Source organism: Solea senegalensis, linkage group LG12, assembly GCF_019176455.1.
Source record: "Solea senegalensis isolate Sse05_10M linkage group LG12, IFAPA_SoseM_1, whole genome shotgun sequence".
In the NCBI taxonomy this organism is placed as follows: Eukaryota; Metazoa; Chordata; class Actinopteri; order Pleuronectiformes; family Soleidae; genus Solea; species Solea senegalensis.
The window spans coordinates 24,327,565-24,345,419 of record NC_058032.1 but is presented as its reverse complement, the minus strand read 5'-3'; the positions used below and the strand labels follow the sequence as shown (position 1 = coordinate 24,345,419).

Sequence of the window (17,855 nt, the reverse complement as noted above, 5' to 3'; positions counted from 1 at the left end):
GGAGTCACATGTACACTGCTGATGAATCAATTTTTTTCTCCACATGTTCACTCAGACTCGACAAGTTGTCCGATTGCTTGTCTAAGACTATGACCTTAGTCGGATTAAATTGAGCATGTAAACGTACTGACTGTAACGTCCTCTGTGTGTGAACTATTCCAATATCATATAATCAATCAAATCAATCAATATCAGATAAGGTGAGAGTAACCCTCCAGGAAATTAAAATAAGTCATTCACTGTGTTTACATACATGTTAAAGATTAAAGACTAAAGATTTTAGTCCGACGAAGACAATCAATTGGTTTTCTTAATGTCATGTAAACATGTTAGTCTGACTAATATCAAGCTAGTCATAGTCTGACTAACATACCTGGATAATGCGATTCATAGTCCGATTACTGCTTAGTCAGACTGGAGTCAAACTTAGCGTTCAAAATGTCCCCCCCAGTATTTTGACCATCTCCCATTTGTTTTTCTGTGACATAAAGGTCAACAGGAAACTCTATACGCACTAGCTTATGGAGCGATACAGCACCACCTGCGGAGGCGGAGTCAGACGTACACGGCCGATAAATTGATTTTCTGCCCTGCAATGTAAACTCAGACTCCACAAGTTGTCCGATTGCGTACCTTAGTCAGACTATGGTACGACCTCAGCCGGTGTGTTTGTGAGGGTTTGACTTTCTTTGTACGGCTGCTGAAATAAATAAATAAATACACGAAGGACAGTTTTCCCATCACTAACATTTACTTGCGTTGTTAAAAAGAAATAAACACGTAGTACGTCATGTAAAAACTTGATTAACTTCATGTCTCTGCTGTTGAGTCACCGCTGTGTCAGTCTCAGTCTCCTGACGTCTGAGTCTGACGCCGGTGAAACAGCAAAGTCACGTCGTCTGGACGTAAAAATAATTAACAAAGCTCGTCTACACGGCGGCTACTTTAGCCATAAACACAGGCAGTAAAAGTTAATCGACTTACTCTGGAGTCGTCTGCTCTCTCAAACGTCTCCTCCTCGGCGATTTATCGGATTAACTCGACTCAAACAGAATCTCAGATTGGTTTTTGATGCTTTTTAAGAAGCCGATTAGGGAACGATGACGGTGAATTAGGCAGAAATGATGTGCAGTGTAGAGTCGACGGGGAAATGAGAGACGGAGACACCGAGACATGGACGTTTGGTCGTCCTCATGTCACAGTCCACTGTCTCTGCTCAGTCCACTCCAGACATTTAGTTTAAATGACAATTTTCTTCTCACTCTACTGCAGAGGTTCCCAAAGACTGGGTCAAGACCTCCAAATGGGTCACGAGAGATTTTTCTTTGGTCCCACATCATCTTCCCAGCACACTTGAAGTCAATGTAAACCCGTTAGTCGGACTATTATCGAGCTAGTCTTAGTCGGACTAACACACCTGGATAATGCGATTCATAGTCTGATTACGAGATTTATTTGTATATACAGTGTTTAACAAACTCTCAAAAAACATAAATATGTTTAGAAAAATTTCAAAAACTAGTTTAAAACTAAAACATGTTTTTGTTATTTATCTGAAAAATAACAAACTGAATTCACCTTACAGAAATTTGAGAAGTCAGAAATGAATCAATCAATAACAACTACTTCAACTACTAAAATAATTTTGTCTATGCGGGAATACAAGTAAAGAACTATAATTTGACAACTTAATCAAGAAATAATCGTGGCATTTCCTGTTTTTTTTGTAAAAAAGTCAATTTGAAAACAGTAATAATTATATTAAAGTCCTTCAAATTCAACTTTTAGCAAATTGGCATTTCTGATCTTGGCTGTTGTTGACACTTTTTCATTGGTCTGATTGGTTGCAGGTCCGTCCAATTGTGTACAGGGTCACGCCTCCTGGAAGTGGGAGGAGACTCCAGCCTGTTCCAGACTGAAGGCCGATATACTGTTCGCTCAATTTACGTCCGTTCGCCCCGAACCTCGTCTCCGTTCGTCTCTATTCTACATAATTACGTGCATCTTTTGCATTAGTATGGATGTTACACAAGACTTCCTCTAGAGGGCAGTGCCAACGCAACTTTTGACAACTCGCTTTGACGGATTTCCCCTCGAAATAAACATTACCTGACGGTTCCCTGTCGAGCTCACGTACCACAGTTTGAGAACCACAGGCGCAAAGTATTAAGAGTGGTCTGAACAGGTGCTTGTTAACAAAGGTTGAATAAATGTAAGTATTAATGATGTGTTTTAAAAGAAACACAGACTTGACCTTTAATTGGTCCAGAACCACACCTCCACGAGAGAGAGAGAGAGGGAGAGAGAGAGACTAAAGAGGAGGGACCAGAACCAGACACACAGAGCGGCTCAGTGTCTGCTCTGAGTCCAGAGGGAGCGCGTTCATCCTCGGCGTTGACTCCACTGAGCTGCCGCTCCTCAAAAAAAAACAAAAAACTGCGTGGACTCAAACATCATCATCATCATCATCATCGTCACCTCTCCCACGAGGTTCCTCCACTCCTCTCTCTCTCTCTGTGCGTCTGAGTGGCGCGCGCTCCCTCGTGCTCCCCTCGCCGCGTTTTGCGCACGGACTCTCCTTCACTTCCAGTTCCACATCCACGCGCGTGTCCGCACACACAGTTTGCGCACCGCTGCTCTGCGGACTCTCTCCACTCTCTGTGGGTTTTTGTGACTCGCAGTCGTTGTTGTCGCGCGGAGCTCGGACTGAAGAGCAGTTTTGTTTTGTTTTGTTTTGTTTTGTTTGTTTGTTTTTTTTGGCTCATGGAGGATTTAGTGTCGTGACATGTTTCCAGCAGCAGCAGCAGCAGAATCAGCAGCAGCAGAATCAGCAGCAGCAGCAGCCGGCGTCTCCACACAGACATGGTGAGTACAACAGTCCCGCAGTGCTAATTCTCTGGACTTTGTGCTTCTCACGCGGGGTTCTAAAGACCTTTAATTCTCCAAATGCGTAATTTTCCAATGAATCTTGGATGTTTTACATATTCCAGGTCAAATTTGGTGCACATTTTTGTCCAGTCTGCCTCTTTTTGGCTGATTCCCGTGTCTCTAAATGAAGCTGTGATGGTTTCTCATTGAATCCATGGATTGAAATTGATTTAAAGTTTCAAAAAAAGCAGTATAATGGTTTATGGGTTTCATGTGTTTCAGTCATAGTTTGACCTGTGTGGATAAAGTGAATCTCAGTGTTAACCGTGCGTTTCCTGACACTCTGCGGTTCTCACATGTGACCTTTAAATCTCCAAAATGCGCAATTTTCGAAGTAATTCCGTGTGTTTTGTGCACGTTTGCATGATTTTCATGTCTCCAAATGAAGCGGTGACGATTTCTCTTTGAATTCATTGAATCTAGGGGAAGTTTCTGGGTTTGTCCTGTGTGGATAAATGAAGTGAGATAAAGTGTGGTCTTCTTCCTCATAATGAAAAATCAATGTTAATGTCATCGGTTTCGTTTCCCTCTCGTGTTTTTTCTTGGACTCTTTGGTTGTGTGTGGCTTTAAAGACTTTTAAAATGTGTTTGACTTTTCCAGACCTCGTTTTTGTGAAATTGACCTCGTTTTGGATGATTTTCATGACATTAGATGACGTTTGCTTCTGTGTCGTTGAATCCATAGATTCTTGTTGCTGTAATTGTTGTATTTGAGTCAGAAAAATGCATAAAAATAGTGTACGTTTATGGGTTTCATGTCCATGAGCTCTGTGAATTAAGTAAATGAGATGAAATGTGACTTTTGGTCATTATTTTGGAACATTGTGTGACTTTAAAGACTTTTCAATCTCAAAATGCACACATTTCTAATCAGATTTTACATTTCCAGACCAGATTTTTGTCAAATTTGCTTAATCCTTTTTTTTACCATGTTCATGACATTAGATTTAGTTTGTTTTAGTGTCGTTGAATCCATAGATTCTTGTTGCATTGGAGTCGGAAAATGCATAAAAATATGTGTAAATGGACTTTAACGTATGGGTTTCCTGTCCAGGAGTAGTTTGACCTCTGTAAGTGAGATTAAGTGCGACTGTCTTTCTCTATAATGAAAAATCAATATCAACCTTAACTGTGCGTTTCCTTTAGATCATGTTTTTGGACGTTGTGGTTCTCACATGTGACTTTAAAGTCTCCAAATGAGCAGTTTTATAATCAGATCTAGTGTGTTTGACATTTCCAGACCAGATTCCGGGCACATTTTTGTAAAAACATTGCTGCCCTTCATTTCCCTCATGTCAGTAGCTCGGGGTTTCTCAGTCCTGGTCCTGCATGTGTTTAGAAGTTTGCTTGATTGAACACAGCTGATTGAAATAAATGTGAAGTTATCAGGCTTCTGCATTTCAGTTGAAAGACTTCTAAACCCATAATAATCTCCAAATGTGCACTTTTAGGATTGGATTTTGTGTGTTTTTATGTTTCCACACCACATTTTCTGCACAATTTTGGTCAAGTTTTTGTATCATTTTCCTGACACCAGATGATGCACATGTTTCTGTGTGAAAGAACAGGTGTGTGTGTGTGTGTGTGCGGTTAGAAAATTCCCTTTTCCACACACCATCCACATCGATCCACCCTGATGTGGATTTTCCACAGACCCCATGTGGCACTCGTTTAAATCACTAATCTGTCAATAAAGACCGCTGTGGATCCGCGGATGACGGTCAGTTGATGGTCAGTTGTCACATGTCGGAGCAGGAGGTTCCAGTGGACGCTGAACGTGAGCAGTCACTGAGTTTTTTTATTATTCTTTGTCTTTAATTTACTTAATTAGACTTTATTCTAATTTTATTTGTGTATCATTTTATGTGATTTTCCTTCCGTTTGTGTTGTTTGAGAAAAAAGCTTGATAGTTTTGATTTGAATTAGCTCAGTTACTTATCAGCATGTGAGCGGTATTTTTTGTTCCTTTTTTTCTGTCTGTTTTTGGGGTTTTTTCTGTCTGTCGTTTTGAATTTGAATTGAATTGAATTTGCACACTTTTTTTTTGGCAGTGTTTGATTCTAGGTTTAATTTGTGTTCATTTGAATATGTGCACGGTTATTTATCCATGGAGACCTTGGCTCGACCCAGTTTGATAGAATTACATGCATTTTTCTTTTATTGGCACTAAAGATTCTATCATTTCTTTTATAGGTTTATATGTTTTTTTTATTATATTCTGTTCATTGAAGTCACTTTCTCTGCCGTGAACACACCCAGAAACATGATTTTCTGTCAGACAGCTGCGGTACGGATCTTTTTTTTATATGACAGATACGTGGACCATTGTTTAGCCCACACTGACGTGGAGTTATGAAAGATTTATGGATCAGACGTGCAGTTAATCAACTTCAAAGGTGCGTGGTCATATTGACTGGTGTGTGTAATGATCAGAGGCTGACAACGTGATGTTGTCATTTATGCACACACACACACCAGCTCACTCTTGAGAGGCTGCACTAGAGGCTCAGTTTCAGCTCCTGTTTTATGATCTCAAACTAGTCACTTACTCTTCTTCAAAACAGTTTAGAATAGGTGCCACTCATGCAGGTAATTCTTTGGCAGATTATACCTCATCCAGTCCTCTGTACTTGTTGGAAAACTAAATAGTGACTCCAGCTCCGACCTTGTGACCTTTTTAAGGTTTTTCTTGCTTCAAAGTCCCTTTTTTTCATGCATGAGGCAGATATCTGACAGATTATACCTCACCCATTCCTTTGTACTTGTTGGTATACCCTTAAAGGGGCAGTACAACTCTTAAAATGTACATTCACTCTTGCCAAATAGTGACTCCAGCTCCGACCTTGTGACCTTTTTTAAGGTTTTTCTTGCTTCAAAGTCCCTTGGTTTCATGCATGAGGCAGATATCTGACAGATTATACCTCACTCATTCCTTTGTACTTGTTGGAATACCCTTAAAGGGCCAGTACAACTCATAAAATGTACATTCCCTCTTGCCAAATAGTGACTCCATCTCCGACCTTGTGACCTTGTTATGGTTTTTCTTGCCTCAAAATCCCTTGGTTTCATACATGAGGCAGATATCTGGCAGATTATACCTCACCCATTGCTTTGTACTTGTTGGAATACCCTTAAGGGGCCAGTACAACATGTAAAATGTACTCCCTCTTGCCAAATAGTGACTCCAGGTTCGACCTTGTGACCTTTTTTTAAAGTTTTTCTTGCCTCAAAATCACCTGGTTTCGTACATGAGGCAGATATTTGGCAGATTATACCTCACCCGTTCCTTTTTACGTGTTTGAATGTCTTTAAATTGTTAGCACAACCCATAAAATGCTCATTTGCACTGGCCATAAACTGTTTAATTTAGATGAATTAAAATATCCACGTTTGCCCTGGCGTATCGATTATCGCATTGAGCTAGGAAGGATGCCGATAAATCACCAAATCCACATTTTGACCCCCTATTAGATATCACTTTTGCTTGAGTAAAGTGAGGCCTTAATGGAATATTAAGGGTTTTTTAATGACATCAGAGTTGACTTCTTTCTTCCTCTGATATGTGATCCAGTGTGTTTGCCTGCTACTGCACTGATCTGGACTCTTAGGGGTTGTGTTGGCTCCTCACCAGCAGACGTACTCGCTGTTGTCGAGCAGCTCTGCACATTCCTGATATCAAGATGAAGGGGTGAAAATTCTCCTCCCACACGAGAACACGGAGAAACTCTTCTCCACACGCACATACTGTGTTTTTCTGTATCGACTTTTTTTTGTTTGTTGTTGCCTCGCTGTGCTGTGCCGTGACTCGTCGCCATGGCAACCGGTGATGCACTTTTGCATGCAGTAAAAGCACGCAAGGTTTGTTTTGCATGTGGTCTGACGTCGTGTATCACAGGGCGCCTAATGTAGTGTCCGTTTACTTTTTACAGGTTTTAACAAGCTGAAGATGAACTGATTAACTGAACAGAAAATGTGTCATAATTGACATAAATGTGAGGAGAAATCCCCCAAATTTGTCCTATTTTCATAAAAGAAACGATCTCTTGTTCATTCATACTGCAAAAATATTGAGCACTGCAGTTTAGGGCTGTAGCAATTTGTTCATTAGTACATTAATTACCAATTATTTATATATGTATATAATATTTTTCCTTGCACACAACTGCAGAGGTTATTTAGTCCCTTCCGTAGTGAAATTAACTGCCTGCATCCCTAGTTTGTATCAAGTAAACAATCGAGTCATTGACAAAATAATCAGATTATGAGATAAATCAATGCTCTATAACTTTAATTAGTTGCAGCGCAGTTGTCGTCTGTACGTGTCTATTAGCGTTCGATATCAACGTTTAAATAAGTGCTGTGCGCTTGTACTGCTAGCGTGTTCTACTCCGTCCCCTAATGATGACGAAGCTGCCAATTTCCAAAGCCTGGGGCTATTTTTTTGCTAAAGTTAGCAAAAAAATAAGGAGATAAAAAATATTGCTGCAAGTAAATGCTCACAAACGCACAAAAACAAAAGTACAACACGTTAGAAAGGTTGAGGCAGCGCAGTGTGTTCGCCTGCTGTAGCTAAACTAGCATTTAGGGAAGCTCATGTTTAGCTAAGCTAGCGTTTCTCCTGCTGCTAGCGACTGCCATGTTTTGGCTCCTACTGTCTGTGTTCAGTTGACTTTAGCTTCAAGTAAAAGCATTGATAAGTGTATTGATACAATCATAATGACTCGTGTCCCTATTCATTTCTAGTTTAACTTGAGGCCATTGCTGTAGATCAAGTTTGAATGAACAAGAGGATTTTGAGGTGCAGGAGGACACACAGAAATGCTATTTTCCTCCAGAGAGCGAATTCTTCCAGTAAGTAAAAAGGGGCCGTGGCAACTGTTGGGGGGTAAATTTGTCATTAGTTTTGACATTTTATCAGAATGTGTCACACTGAGATGGAAACCCAACGCCCCAGGGGGAGGAGAGTCAGAGCTCACTGGGAGCAACTATAAATCTTTTCTGGGCTTTGACTCGTCAAGTGTCTCCATGAGGAGCTGGAGGGTCCACAGATGAGGATTAGTGGCATTGTTGTTTATTTTAAAAGGCAAGTTCATTTAGTGAACAAACCGCAGTTAGCAATAAGACAAACTTTTCATTTTTATTGCCAATAGAAGCTCAGTTAGCTGACGTCACACAACCAGGAAACACTTCTTTGCTGGTTGTGATGATGGTGGATCGATGTTCTGCCAGGAGACGGGCTAACAGGCTAACAGGCTAACAAGATCCCCACAGATCCACAGAGACGGTGGAGGAATACAAACTCACAAACAGATTTCATGGACTGGATTTACCAAGAGCTAATCTGCGCAGCAACGTTAACGTTACCGTTTGTCAAGAAACTACCGTGACCTTGATGTAGAAGACAGGTTCTCGCTCTTGTTTGTTTACATCGTGAGCTTCTGCTTCCGACGAAGTTCTGACGGGTTTGTCCATTCGGGGTTCCCTTGGAGACGAGAAACAAAATGGCAGCCTCTGAAAAGCAAGGCCCTTGCCTTAAATACACATAAAGGCCATTTGAGACTACGAAAAACAAACGGTTGTAAAGTGATTTTTCTGTTTTTCAGTTTTATTTTGTAGTTCTTCCTACTTTGTTTAGTTTTACTTCCTGTTCTGCTTTTGTCTTATTTGTTCAGCTTTATTTTTTTTATCACTCCTACAAAATCTGTCGTGCGTTTGAGTTCTACTTCTAAGCTAACGTGACTGAATGATCCAGAGCGGATTTAACCTCTGATTCTCCTGGAGCATAGTCGGCTTAAAGTGATCTAACGTCGAATTTTGACTCCATCAACAGGGTGAATGGCACCTCAGTCAAAGCCTGAGTAGGTCTGCATTACCTGGATTTGGCACAATGGCACAAAAAGAAGTACAAAACTCCACTGTGTTGCTTTAAATCACCCATAAATTCCTCTACTTTTGCTTTTAGCACCTGAAAACCTCTCCAGGCATCACACACACACACACACACACACACACCTCAGGCTCAGTCTCCAGCGTCCGCCCACCTGTTGACGCTCTGGTTTTCAGACAATAAGTGTCTCTCTTTGCTTTCGTAAGCTGCTCATGCTGTTTACTCTGGAGCCCCTGCTGCCTCTCGCTGTGCAGGCAGTGCTTTATCAGACTGCTGGAGAATTCACCGCGTGTCGGGAGAAGTTTTGTTTCCCGAGATGTCAGATTTAACCAGTTTATTCAGACGCTGAGCTGTGGACGGCGTGCGGTTCTTCTTTAACGTGTTTCCTCTGCTGGAAACATGAGCTATATTTAGAGGCGGTGATCATGTTGGTGTTGCGTCGAGCAGTCAATAGTCCACGTACGTTAGTGGAAGGGAGTGAATGTGTTATTGATGGGTTTGGTAACACATGGTACAGGACGTACAGCACTCGCACGTCATGCACTACACTTACTTCCACTTATCCGTCAATGATGTTCTCGCTTCATAAAATGTGGATTGAAATAATCTCTGTTCTCAGAAGTCTCATTTTGTTCCCAACTGATTAATCAATTATCAAAACGAGTCGATTAATCGCTGCAGCCCTAAGTCAGGCTACGCTCATTTGTCAATAATTAATAATCCATCTAGGGACGGAACTAGGACTCTTTTAATTGATTACTAAAGTAATCGTCAACTATTTGAATAATTGATGAATGTTTTAGTAAGTAATAAAAGTTTTCTGGATTTTCTGCTTCTTAAATGTGAATATTTTCCGGTTTCTTTGCTCCAAATAACAAAGAAATCCATTAAAACGGAGTCATTTTGGTTTGTGAACAAAGTTTGACTTTTGAGAACGTCATTATTTCCAGGTTTAGGAAACACTGATCAACATTACTCAAAAGAAGAATCGATAGATAAATTGATTATGTACCGATACTGATATCAGTCTGATACTGTTGTTTTAGACTTTTTAAAACTACAAAGCTGTTGACAACACGTTTGTTCTAACTTTTAAGTTATTTTCCCAAAAAAATAGGAATAGGAAATAAGCAGCCCACAACATGACTCAGCTAAAACACCGCTGCTGCTTTTTATTGACATTTTTACAGCCCTTAAATGTAATGTATAGATTGTTAGATTACATCAGGCTTCAGACTGCATTTTTATCCGATATTGATACCAATACTCTAAATTTGTCCTAGCTCTTAAATGAAATAAGCCACTTCAAACTAAAGTTAGCGAGATTTTTTTCTGGTACAACTTGTTACCTAAGATTGTACGAACTTAATTAATTTGAATTTAAGCAACTGAAGTTGTTTAGTTATTAGTTTATCAACCTATTTTATTTTCAGTGTTTCACTCAAATTCCTTGTCTTTTGTGTATCGTTGACCTCTGCTAAGCTAATCGCTAGGCTAACAGCAGCATCATGAGTAAGTGAATGTGGTGAAATGAGTAAAACAAACATATTTCCAGTGGGAATTGATCGTCACAGGAGTTCAAAAAGTCAAAAGTTGTGGTAGAGAGCAGAAGTACACGCGGTACATTAGCTTGTCGCGCACTGCAAGTGACACAGCACCTGTTTAGCCGCCGCCACCTCTGCGATAATCTCGTTTGCGAGTTCCAACGTGGCATTTTCATGAAATTGCGAGGAGCCTGACATATAAATATGCGGATGATTGATATAATTTTGAATTGTAAAATACTTGACTTTTGTGTCTTCTGGCTACGGAAGAAACATTTTGTAATTACGTACGTATGCAAATATAAACGCATTCATTTGCATAGTAAAGTAAATGCTGACCACGCCGTTCTGTCGCAGTGGAGCGAGAAGACGTACGTCCATGTCCTGCAGGGAGAAGAGAAAAAAAAGACACATTCTCTCTCATCTTTATCCAATAGCTATTGTTTTCTGACCTTTTATTGCTCATGGGTGGATGTTGGAAGAATTGAGTTATTTTTATGGAGCCGTTTACAAAAGACTGACATGGTACGTTTTGATCAAACATGCTCGCTCGTCTTAATTAGCATTCATTCCACTTCATTATTCAGCCTGACATTGTGTTAATTAGCCTTTTTTTTAGAGGAGGAGGAGGAGGAGTGTGTGTGTGTGTGTGTGTGTGTGTTTCCATCCATCAGACACACAGTCAATCAGAGGAGAAGCTGTTTTTTAAAATGAAGCAGGTAAATTGTTGTTTTTCTAATCAAGTCTCATTTTATTGGTTGCCAGTTTTTTTTCCCTGTACATATTTTTTCCAACTCCTGTTCACAAAACTCTGATTAAAACAGAGCGAGCACAAGATTTACATGAATGGCAAAACCTGAAAATTGGACGTTAACCGTAGCAGTAAGGTTTTGAAAAATAAGCCGGGATTGAAAATTGAAAATGAATTGAATCAGAATTCAAAAATCAGAAATGAGGATTAAAAGCAATAAAACCCTTAAAAAAGAATGCACATATACTGGAATTAAATAAGTTAAATAAAATAGAACAAACCAGATTACCCAGATTCCTCTCACAATAAGGAAGTGTGAGAAAACATTTTGTACAGCATTCTTAGTGAGGACATGAAGATGTTATACATCCCTTAGGCCTTTACCCTTACCCTTACCTTAACCATCACCTTAACCTAACCCTTAAACCAGACAGATCGTGAGGACCAACCAAAATGTCCCCAGTTTGACTAAATGTCCTCACTTCCTGTGGTTTATTCACGTTGTTGGTCTTCACAAAGACCCATGTACAAATATACACACACACACACACACACACACACACGCTGCAGATCAAAGTGAGGTTACACAACAATCCAGCGGTCAATACCTGCATCTGTATGTATACACACACACACACACACACACACACACACACACACACACGCAGGTTTGTGCAGCTATTCTTCTGAGGACTCTGCGTTGACTTCCATTGATTTGGTCAGATTAACTCTCACCATAACCACTTAATGTCCTTAACCCGTCCTTAACCTAAACCACCTAATTAGCTTCTGCCTCATTAGGACCAGGATTTGGTCTCCATGAGGACAACTGGTCCTGACGAGGTCAGTGTTTATGACAGAATAAGGTCAACAAATACAATGGCGCCACCTCAGTTGTCTCAGAAGCTCCCCCTACTGGAGAAACGTTATACATTCTAACGCCACCATGAGCTTCTGTGTGGGATCTTTCACTTTTTGGACCTTTTCTTTGTCCATTTTTAATCTTGTGTAGTCGAGGAAGAGCAGAAACGTGTTTGAGCTCCAAGAGAGGGTTTGAGTTTTACAGGAGGTGAAGGCAAACTCCTGGAGCCTGTACATGGATGTATAAATGATGAGCAGGAGACACTTTTACCGCCTCACATTTTAGCCGATCCTCTCATCTGGAGTGAGGTAGATGTCGAGCCAACAAGCAGAAAGACTTATACTCCGCCCCCTGCCCCGAATAAAGACGTCAGTTTTTACAAAAAGAAGAATAATGGAGACTAAAATTCCCATAAATCACTCCGCGGGGACTTTTCCGCTTCGCTCGGAGAACACGGGCTGCTTTTTATTCCATGGAGTCAAATTTGCTCGAGATATATATATATATATATATATATATATATATATATATATATATATATATATATATATATATATGTGTGTATATGTATATATATATATGTGTATATGTATATGTGTATATATATATATATATATATATATATGTGTATATGTGTATATATATGTGTATATATATATGTGTATATATATATATATATACGTGTATATATGTATATGTATATATACATATATATATACATATACATATATATATATATATATATACATATATATATATATATATATATATATATATATATATATATATATATACATATATACACATATATATATATATATATAAATATGGATAGATAGATAGATAGATAGATAACAAAGTAAAGTGCAGATATGTGAGTTTTGTACTTACAACTTTGGTGACTCTGCAGCAAAACCCTTTCCCAAACCAGCACTGATCCTGGATTCTGAGATCTTCTAACACAATATCACAAATCTTCTCTGCCCTCTGTCTCACATCCTGCTCTCTCGTTTTAAACGCCGGTGAACTCTCGCTGCCCTCCTCGTCCCTCCTCTCAGCGGCGTCTTTAACCCCGGCCGGTCCACGATGACCGTTTATCATCATCCACCCACGCTGCCTTTGTGTTCTCTCACGTTCCTCTGTAATGCTGCCAGCAAATGATAAAGAGCTCACGACAGCAATTCCCACACGAGAGAGGACACAGTTTAAGACCTGACGGCACGATTGGTGAACTCCAGTTACAAAAAACACCGCAAACAGCGTCTTTTTGGCTGGTTTGATAGCGGCAAAGGAGACGGCCGATTACTTTTATAGATGTTGTTTATCTTGAATAATCTACGTCATGCATCCATGGGGCGAAACAGGAGACTATGAGGCTTTGGGTACAAACAGTGGAGGATCTCAAAGGGCTTTTATCTTGAAAAGCATCCTCTCGCCCTCTTCTTCTTCCTTCTTCTCCTCATTGATTTTTATTAGGAGATGTTCTTTTCTTCTTCTTCTTCTTCTTCTTATTTTATTTTTCCCTCCTCTCTGGTGAAAAAGCGTGGAAAATCGGAAGTGGGAGGGGCTTACGAAAGTTAAAATCAGCTATCAGGTGACGTTTTGTCGCGTTTCACGCACATGAACGAAAGTTGGTACACGTTAACTGCAGTAAAACCTGTGTCTTCTCAACACAAACTTCGCAGTGAATGTCAACGTATAACCTTACAACTTTACTCACATGGCACTGATGAGCGAAAAATAGGAAAGGGAAATCGTAGCGTAAAAATAACATTTCAAAATAAAGCCATCTGAACAGGAAAATAATTCACATCTACTTTTTTATATACAGTCTATATTCACATCCATTTTGAGCCATTGGTAAAATAAGACTGAGCTGAGAGCGCCCTCTGCTGGTCTGTGGGTTAATAACTGCATTAGCCAGTCTGATGCACTTCTAGGCTGTATATTTTGAGAAAACCACAATCATTTATCCACTTTTTGTCTATGATCAACGTCTTATTTTACTCGTTATGACCTTATTTTACTGAAATACCTCAAGAGGTCATTCAGAGTGGATGTACAAGCGCCCCCTGTTGGACCAGAGGATCATTACATTAGACAGTTTGAACTTCTAGGCTGTATATTTTCTCCCAAAACACATTTTGCAGGCGTTTTTTTTCCCACGCAAGTTTAAGCAGAAAAGCCACAATTTTCAGACAAAATCAAACAAAGGCAGAGTGATGACAACAAAAATTGGCAAAAGTTACACACTGCAGCTTTAAGGACGCAGTGAAACTGTAACGATGATAAATTTACTGCAAGAGAGCCACAAATTGAGGTGAATTATTTTAATTACTGGCTGAATCAAGTGTTTGTCCTATAAATTAACGTTGTGTTGTTGTGTCACAGTGGCAGGACATCAGAGTTAAGTTGCTCAGGTTAACTGAACAGAGTTGTGTGACTTTTAAAAGCTCTGAAGGATTAGACGTAAAATCGATTATGATTTTCTGATTTAGTTTCTTAGAGTTACAAACCCCCCCCATCTGCCGCCACTGCTGCTGCAGTCTGACCTCATCACCCTCTCTAATTTATGAAAATAAACACACACGCACACACACACATTTCCATATCGTCTCCATCTGCTCCTTCTCATTTACATTTTCATCCATTTGGCGGATGCTTTTGTGGTTTACGACGCTCGGTGCGTTCACGGCGACGACGACTTCTTCGTCTGAGAAGGTTAAGAGATTCCGCTGTAATGTCTTTAAACCCGAAAACAGTGCAGAACACAGGGGTCTGACATATTTTCTTTATAAAGTCAGACGTGAGAGCAGTTTGCCTCAGAGACGGAGAGCATTTCATACGGTGAAGTCAGTGACCTGAGCAGTGATCCATAATCTCCACTCCATTTCTGAAGAGATGTTCCCCTGAGGGAGCTGAGCTCCTCATATCTGAGCCAAAAACCAGGCCGAGCCCAGTGGAAAGAAGGTAAAACGGTAAATCAAATAAATCCAAGAATCAGTAGAAACATTTTTCTTAGAACTTTTTGACCCACCATATGAGTAACTCCTGACATAGTAGTTGTTGCCTCACAGCAAGAAGATGCTGGATTCAATTCTGGGACCTTTCTTGTGGTGGCACACAGTCGCAGCGGTTCTGATCAACCCATGACAATAAAGATCTTTTCCTTCCTAAAGAAGTTTGGGCTGTCGGACAAAGTCGATAATAGAATTAGTCGCTAACAAATTTGATTGTCGATAATTGTCCGTTCAGTCATCACACGACTCTTTCGCACTGTGGTTAAGCTACGTCTTATATTAGCGCTTTTACGGTCCTTGGATTTCAATGGAAACTTTTTTTATTCAAGCATTTTTATTTGTTGCACAGTGTAATCGAGCTATAGCCGTAGTCCGACTAAGACAGGCAATCGGACGACTTGCCCGAGACACGTGGAGGTCGATTATTGGATTTATCGGCCGAAACGATACTGCCGTTTCAACGTCGCCGCCTCCTACTTCCGGGTCAAAGACCAGGCGGGACATTTTGGTGTGTGTGTAGAACACCAAGCCAGACTGTAGTTGTATACGTGCAGGAGTAATCGGACTATGAATCACATTATTCACGTGTCTTAGTCCGACTAAGACTAGCTCTATTTTAGTCAGACTAATGTGTTTTAATGACATTAAGAAAACGGACTTATTGTCTTAGTCCGACTAAGAACGGACTTTTAACACCCATGTAAACACAGTGATTGCGTGATTTATTATCCGATTAGTCGACTTGTCAATCAAAATAGTCGTTAGTTGCAGCCCGTAATGGTCGCCGTCATCGCTGTGCGAACACAACGATGCCAATCAAGTGGACACTGACCAACTGTGTCGTCCCTCACTTCAGAGAGACAAGTGGTTGCTACGGTAACCGCAGGTGGCACCAAAGTATCAGTTGGACATAAATGGAGGAATTTCTATTTTGAAAACCGGAGTCGAGACTGATTTACACCGAGAGGATCAGACGGACACATTCCCCCATTTACAGCTGAGACGAGGAAACTTGTTAGATGTGTGAAAATGACTCCAGTGTGTGTGTGTGTGTGTGCGCGCGCGCATGTGTGTGTGTTGATAAAGGCGAGACCTGCTGTGAAATGTAATATCAGTGTAATCCTGCATGTTTCGGCTGCACGACATGAAAGCGCACTTCAAAGAGACTGAAGAGTGTATGAACATTGTTGTGAAGGCGGCCCACCTGCAGTCAACACACACACACACACACACACAGGTTTTTCTGTTCTTATTTGGACACTGCAATGATTTTCGTTCATTTGGACAATTCAAATCTAAGCCCTGAACTCAGGTTCTGGGACACAGCAGCTCGTGTTTTCCCCTAAAAACGTTGATTTTCTGAATGGACTGTGGCTGCAAATACAAGGACGCTTAAGAAAAAAACAGAACAAATTTTTTTATAACAGTTTTATAACAACCACAATTAAAATCTAGAGATGCTGAGTCACCAGAACCAGAACTGCTGCTGTATTTTAACCATTTTAGGACGATCTACACTGAACTTTCCTCAGGCTAAACTTCATACAGGTCTTTTTTGGGGGTGTATTGATGATATTACAGCACGGTTGGTCATATTTGGTCTCTGCTGGAGCGACTGTTTACCCAGACTCTTCAAAGAGGCCAAGAGGTCAAGCACCCGGCTCTGCTCTGTTTATTTTTCATAAACGTCTCTCACCAGCGCAGATGAACGGACGAGCACATGTGGAGGAACCGAGACGGTTCATATGCTCCGTCTATTTATATCCGGATGAGACCAGCGACGGCGAGTGAGAAGCTGAGGCTGGAGTTGTTGTAGACTCTTCTTCTACTTCTTCTACTTCTTCTAAGTGCTGTTTACACCAGACTGGTTTAACCAGTGTGGACTGAGGCTCTTAGTGTGGAGGCAAAGACCAAAGCAGACAATTTAAACAAACATCTTCTAGGTTTTAACACATTTTTACAGCTTTCTCTCTCTCTCTCTCTCTGAGGCACTGTGTTGTCTCGTCTGTCCACTATTTTATTTTATTTTTATCCTTTATTTAGATTCAAGATAGCAGCACAAAAGGTTACGGAGACAAAACAGTTTCAGATATAAAACTCACAACAGAATATAAAAGCTAACGGGGAAGTAGTTGAAGGAGAGTAAAAAAGAGAGACATAATAAAGTAAAGTGCAGAATTATACGGGCCATACCAACAAGATCCTTAATCCGGAGCCATCAAAAAGTAAAACAGCAGCGTGTTTCTTTCATGAGGTCCATAAAACGTCTTTGAAGGTGTTTAAAGACGGCGGTTTTACCAAATTCTGACTTAATTCTTGGAGCATTTAGGAGAAGTCGTATTCGAGCAGTATTCTTCTCAACATGATCTTCTCTCAAAGTCCTGGAGGAATATTTTCAAATTTGGCACAGTTGCTCATTTGGATTTGAGGATTAACTGATTAGATGTTTGGTGGTTGAAGATCAACCACCAAGATTCAGTTTTTCAAGCGCTAAATCATCGATCCTGTCCCCATGCGAGCCGGGTCTCTCCATTTCTTCCCGTCTTTGGTGTCTTCGGGCTTCAGGTTTAGCAGATTCATAACGTTCCTTACGCCTTCGTGCCAAGAACTAAATACTGAAATGAAATTCAGAGATGGTTGGCGTGTTGAGTATCGCATCTTCACCGTATCTCCATGACGAGATGCACTGATTTGCTACTGTGTGATTTCATGATTAGACATTTGTTGTAGTACTTGAATAGGTGTACCTAATAAAGTGGCTCCTAACACTTCGACTTGATAAATTCTTCTAAGCCCGTCACTCTGTTTTAGTCTTTCCCTCGCCAGGCTTCTTCTTCTTTCAACGTCTGATTCCAGAAATAGA

General features: G+C 40.4%; 1 protein-coding gene across 2 annotated transcripts in view; it reads left to right on the top strand.

Annotated features, from left to right (window-relative positions):
- The first annotated feature begins 2,510 nt into the window (after positions 1–2,510).
- htr4 (5-hydroxytryptamine receptor 4) overlaps positions 2,511–17,855 on the top strand; it is a 118,515-nt gene continuing 103,170 nt past the window's right edge. Inside the window, exon 1 of one of the 2 annotated variants that reach the window (XM_044039694.1) lies at positions 2,511–2,865. The gene's annotated coding sequence lies outside the window, so the exon portion shown is untranslated. The remainder of the gene's footprint in view (positions 2,866–17,855) is intronic. The other variant, XM_044039693.1, reaches the window with a different exon arrangement.